This window comes from Martes martes, assembly GCF_963455335.1.
Source record: "Martes martes genome assembly, chromosome: 15".
Lineage (NCBI taxonomy): Eukaryota > Metazoa > Chordata > Mammalia > Carnivora > Mustelidae > Martes > Martes martes.
Genome location: NC_137903.1, coordinates 50,537,788 through 50,544,066, shown reverse-complemented (window position 1 = coordinate 50,544,066; position 6,279 = coordinate 50,537,788). Strand labels below are relative to the sequence as shown.

Genomic DNA, 6,279 nt, shown 5'->3' with positions numbered 1-6,279 from the left:
GTTAGTCACCATATAGTACATCATTAGTTTTTGATGTAGTGTTCCATGATTCATTGTTTGCGTGTAACACCCAGTGCTCCGTGGTATATGTGCCCTCCTTAATGCCCACCACCAGGCTCCCCCCACTCCCTTCTAAAATCCTCAGTTTGTTTCTCAGAGTCCATAGTCTCTCATGGTTCACCTCCCACTCCGATTTCCCCTCCTTCATTTTCCCCTTACTTCTAGTGTCCTCCATGCTATTCCTTATGTTCCACAAATAAGTGAAGCCATATGGTAATTGCTTTTTCTGCTTGATTTATTTTACTTAGCATAATCTCCTTCAGTCCCTTCTATGTTAATGCAAAAAGATGGTAGTCATCCTTTCTGATGGCTGAGTAATATTCCATTCTATATATGGACCACATCTTCTTTATCCACTCGTCTGTTGAAGTGCATCTCAGCTCCTTCCACAGTTTGGCTCTTGTGGACATTGCTGCTATGAACACTGGGGTGCATGTTCCCCTTCTTTTTACTACATCTGTATCTTTGGGTTAAATACCCAGTAGTGAAATTGCTGGGTCGGGGGTAGCTCTATTTTTAATTTTTTGAGGAACTTCCACACTTTTCCAAAGTGGCTGCACCAACTTGCATTCCCACCAACGGTGTAAGAGGGTTCCCCTTCCTCCACATGCTCTCCAACATTTGTTGTTTCCTGCCTTGTCAATTTTTGCCATTCTAACTGGTCTAAGGTATTATCTCAATGTGGTTTTGACTTGAATTTCCCTGATGGCTAATGATGATGAACATGTTTTATGTGTCTGTTAGCCATTTGTATGTCTTCTTCGGATAAATTTCTGTTCATGTCTTCTGTCCATTTTTTGACTTGATTATTTGTTTTTAGGGTGTTGAGTTTGAAAAGTTCTTTACAGATCTTGGATATCAGCCCTTTGTCTGTAGTGTCATTTGCAAAAATCTATTTTGAGATACCCATGCAATGATCAAGAGAAGCAGAATCACTAAGTGATCTCATTAATGACAGAACCCATTTTAGATTCCACTTTGACTTCTAATTTTTCCAGCCCAACCATTCACTACTAAAGATTCTCAGTTCACTATCTTGGGCCCCCTTTCTGCCTTTGGGATTTCCTACCCTCATTGGCCCCCCAGGCAATCACATGAGCAGGTGAGCAGGTAGGAGCTCCTTAAAAGGAAGGTGTGTGTTTAAACCAAATGGACGTTTTCTCCTGGAAAGCAACCTCGAGGAGGGAGCAGAGACTGGAGGCAGAAGAGTGGGTTTCACATGAGTTGTGGCTTGTACCACTATCCTTTTTTTTCTCTTTATGTTTTTCTCTTTAAAGGGATAGCAACGTGTAGGCTTCTCTGCTAAAGGATAAATAGTTTTCCTCTTCCAGTCCAGTCTAAGGACTGGGTTGAACAACCATAGGCAGCTATGGAGGAAATATTTTCCACAATAGTTTTCTGGAGCTCTGCTTTGTTTGGGTCAGCCTTCAGGCTTCCTGACAATATAGCTTTGTTCTCATTTCCTTCTGATACCTGATCCAGCAGTACATGATTGTACCGAGCAGTAGTGAGGGCCTGTTCTCCAACTCCCAGAGGCACGTTGTCATTATGAAGGAAACAATAGCCCAAGCTTAGGTGTGGACGGTATATATTCAAGGATGCTGTGTTTAATTTCCCTGCTTCCATGAATAGTCTTCAAGATGAATAGCTTCAAGATTCCTGGGATTTCTGTTTCTTTTTTTTTTTTTTTCTTTAAATAGTATATCAGGGTCCCCCATTTCAACCTCAAGAGTCCCCATGTCAGGGATTCGGACCTGTCTGGGTGTGTGTGACAGAAAGGTGAGCAAGAGTCCCATGGGAAGGGATTTAGGTGGCAGGAGTGGGGGTGGGCATCTTGGACAGCAGCAGCTCCGTCCCTTGGCCCCAGGGGAAGAGAAGCTGCCAGCTGAAGCTAGCACAGCAGTCCTCAAAGCTGGAAGAGATGTACAAAGCATAATTCTGATGTCAGAGAAAGGAAAGGTAACTGGAAGTGGGAAGGGGGACCATTGTGTCTGTTTCTGTGCTCACACTATGACACTGCAGGCTGATACTGAAGTCTTTGGAGACGGCAGCAATTCGTTGGTCTATGCAGCTTTGGGGACAGAGTGCAGCACTGACATGGACATCAGCACTGTTGGGAGGATGCTGGCAGCTGTGAGGTCGAAGGGTCTCCAAGTGGCTTCTCAGGCAGTAAACATCCGGGAGAATATGTGGCAGAAGAGGAAGCACATGGCAGAGGTGAGCACGTGCAAGATCCCTGCGGACTCCCAGAAATAAGTGAGGGAGAAGAGATCTCCCAGAGGGGAAAGGGGGAGGAGCCAGTGAAATGGCACTGACTCCCGTGGATGTCACTGTGGGGGCCCGCAGTCACCTCAGCCCGGGGAAAGCGCAGGTTCCGATGGAATGACACAAGCAGGGCTGCGAAGGAGCTAAGAGATGACCTCGTCGAAGTCCCTCATGGCACAGGTGATAAAATGCGGCCCAGAGAGGTTACACTATTTGCCCTGGTTTCACAGCCAGTGAACAACGGAGTTGGGGGCAGACCTACTTTTCCCAAGTCCCAGCCCACGAGGCATGATGGGCTCCTGACATTCTTCACATATGTGGAGGGTGTTAGGGCTTCTGCTGTCTCTGGGCAGGAAGTGTCTTCTTGGTGCCCATGACTTTGAGGAAGATCTCAGATGCCTTGAGTCAAATGGAACTTGTGGGGGGCCAGGGGTTCTGTGCAGGAGGACACCTTGGGAAGCCGCTTTTGGTTTGTTGTGTTTTTTTAAGGTTTTGTTTATTTATTTGACAGAGGGGCACAGCGAGAGAGGGACACAAGCAGGGGGAGTGGGAGAGGGAGAAGCAGGAGTTGGGTCCAGTGAAGAGGCCGTTGAGCCTGGGCTTCAGGTCCTTCCCCACAGGGCTCATCTCCTTGTGCCCTTGGATCTAAGAGGTGACAAAGGCAGGAGCATGTAGGAGTGAGGGGCAGGGAGGCGTGGAGCAGCTGGTCTCCTGGTGCAGGCAGTACAGGGAGACAAGGCCCCGAGAGGCATCCTCTGGACCCCTCCCCCGGCTCCGCTCAGCTCACAGCGCATCACCTGCGTCTGCAGCAGGCTGTCCTGTGCCCGGCGCGCTGGTCTTCAGAGGACTAGAGCAAATCCAAGAGCTTCAATTTTTCACCCCCTCACTCTCTTCCTGTTTGTCTTGCGGGGCAGTCGTCGGTCGTCGGGCAAGCAGCGCAGGCTCAATGACAGGCCTCTCAGCGCCGCCTGTGAAGGGACCCTGTGCGCTGCTGTTCAGAGTGGCCCAGGAGGGGAGCGGGGTCCTATGGGACCCCAAAGCACTCAGCTCCTTCCCGAACACGAGAAGGTCAGCGACTGTCAAAGGCGCTCGAAGCAATCTGCTGCGCCAGACGCGAAGCTTGTGGAAGCTGTTGTAGATGTTCCGCGCGAGTCCGCGCTCCCCGCAGGCGGCGTCCGGACGTGGGCTGGGAGGAAGCCGGCGGCCCGAGGAGCCGCCTTACAGCTCCTGAGTTCGTCCCCAGCACACTGAGCCGGTTCCTTCAACTTGCTCTGCAGCGCAGGGCCACGGAAGGATGGGAACAGCCCGAGGGCCACAGCCTCGGAGAACAGGGGGGCCGGGCCACCCGCTCAGTGAAGCGCCTCAGGGAAGTCCTTGTACGGTCTGTACCCGGAGGCCTTGAAGGGCTGCCTGGAAGCCTCGTATTCCACCTGCTTCCGGAAGAGGCCCTTCTTCTCGGGAATGAGCTCCCCCTGCACCGCGTCCCCGGCCAGCGGCTCCCGCGGGGCGTGTGCGGTGGCGGCGGGGTGCCCTGCGGCATCTGCATTCCACTGGGGCGTGGGTCCCTGGGCTGTCTGACCCGGCTGTTGGCCTTCTGCCTCCTCCTCGGCCTCCGCCTCAGCTGCCACCCGGACTGGCGCCGCGCCTGCCTCCCACGCACCCCCCCCCTTTTTTTTTATTGTAAAGCAAATGCTGCTGCAGAGCCAACATTGCAGGGAACAGATGGCCCGGGTCTCTGTGAGTCGGGGGCCCAAACCCCGGCCCCCCAGGTCCTTCTTCTCTGCCATGAAGCCTGAGAAGCTGACGGGCTGGCAGGTCAGGCTCTGCAGAATTACGAGGCAGGCGGTCTGCGCGGGGCTGAAGTGTGGGTCGGCCACCAACAGCACCCTCTAGTCCTCTGGGCCTCCAAAGATTTTTACAGCCAAAGAGGGCCGGGAACTGTGTGTGTGTGGGGGGGGGGGTGTTATTCCCACAAAAGTAGCCATGAGGGCACTCCAGAAAGATGAAAGGGTCGGTTTCGTAGAAGGGGTAACAACCTTGTGTCAGCAGCTGTGGGACTGATGTGACCCCCTAGACAGGGTCCACTCCAGGATCTTCCAGTGATCCTCTGTGCTGCGGCCCTGGAAAATGTCCCTCCCGTTCTGTCCTGAAGTCGCTAGGAATCTGACTCCATTGATGGCAGCTTGGTAAGGATTGGGGACCAGCTGGAGGGCGGAGTAGGAAGTGGCCAGTGGGATCATGCTGGGTGTGTAGGGGTTGCTGGGGGAGCGTGTAGTTGGTTGGGTCAGATTTGCCTGGCATCAGGTCCATGGGTACCAAGGTGCTCTGCTGCAGAAGGATCTCATCCAGCATTTTGACCGCCTCCACGCTGGCTGCCTGGGTTTGCTTGGTTAAGTACATGGCCTTATTGGTGGAATCTCTGCTCTGGGGGGTTGTGGCTCAGGAGGGTCCCAACAAGGATGACCCAGGACATGTGGGCAGCACTGCGCTGTTGCCCTCGTCCCCCAGCTGCCCTGTCACCACGTCCACCAGCAGCTGGGTGCCCAGCAGACTCTCACCTCCATGTCCACTCAGGCCTGAGCCCCACACCAGCAGCACAAAGCTCTGTTAGAATGGGATGCAGTCTTCTGAGAACCGAGCTCTGCAAAGCAAGAGGTCTTGCACCGGAAACTTCCCCCTGTGCCGAGCACGGCCAGGACTGTCCCTGGGACCAGCTTGCACCCATCAAGGTGGCTTCCAGTCTGATGCACTGCGGTGCATCTTCCAAGACCAGCTCATCCTCTGGGTGGCTATATTTGCTCCGAGGGGGGCTGAGGGAGCAGGCTGTGCTCTTCGCTGATCTCCCAGAGGATGGGTGCCTGGAGCGGCATGGCCTTGAAGAGGGTCCCCACCACACAACACTTCTCCCCCAGGCTGCAGCTCACATGGCTTCTTTATTTGGACTCCACCAGCCCAGTGATGTTGGGCCCAGCTTACCAGGAAGGGCCTCATTTGGAGGAACCGGGTGGCATCCATAGGGGCATACTACCACTAAAGCTGTGATCCTCCAGCAGGAAGGGCTGGGAGGACTTGGTGTAAGTCAACACAGGCACAGGGGCAAAGATGGCATTGTTGGCTGATGGTGAGGAGAGGAGAGTGTTGGGCCTCTGGACAGCCTGCTCGGAAAACATGACCTTGCTTGATGTGTCCAGAACACTGTGCTCAGACCACTATGAAGGGTAGCTTCATGGAAGCAGAACATTAGCTGGATCTCACGGCATTCAGTCTATTTACCTAACTACCTAACTACCATTCACTCTATTTACCTAACTACCTAACTACCTGCCACGGCTTTGTGGTCAGACACTTTTCCTATTGAACACTAGTTGACCCACAGAGGCTAGATCCAGCCACCAGGGCAAAAGGACACAATTTATTTGTTTATTTATTTATTTATTTATTTTGCATCAGTGAGTTGTGTTTTTGTTGTTGTTTTTAGCAGAAATTCTCTCTGCTGTTGTTTCAGCTCACGTACCTTTAATTTGTCCTAAGCAAATGGAAGGCAAAGTTTTTTATATTTTGTTTTATATCTCTTCATGAAATCTGGTCACCCCTTAGTCTATCCAAAGGGAAACAGCTCAACTCCTTTATCTACTGGCTTTTAGGAAGCTAGGGCCCAGGTGGTCTTTTATTGTGGAATGTTCCAGAAGCTCACAAGAGAACCCAACTTTCCATAGGTCATAGCACTCATTTTCAGTTATTCACCTTTATTACAGTATTGCTAAAGCCTGCTAAATTTAGTCTCCTAGGACACTCAGGAGGTATCTTCTGACCTGGCAAAGGTGCATATTACTTTGCTGGCTAATTTAAAACTTAATTTAAAAAAGTGTACACACACACTTTTAACTTAAAAACACACATACATTAAAAAATATACACACAGAGGTGTCTGGGTGGCTCAGTCAGTTAAGCGTT

General features: G+C 51.6%; 1 pseudogene across 1 annotated transcript; it reads right to left on the bottom strand.

Moving 5' to 3' along the window:
- Window positions 1-3,674: 3,674 nt before the first annotated feature.
- Window positions 3,675-5,495, bottom strand: LOC308355949 (DNA polymerase delta subunit 2-like; annotated as a pseudogene). Its single transcript has one exon. The product of its transcript is annotated as a DNA polymerase delta subunit 2-like (transcript).
- Between the last annotated feature and the right edge of the window lie 784 nt (window positions 5,496-6,279).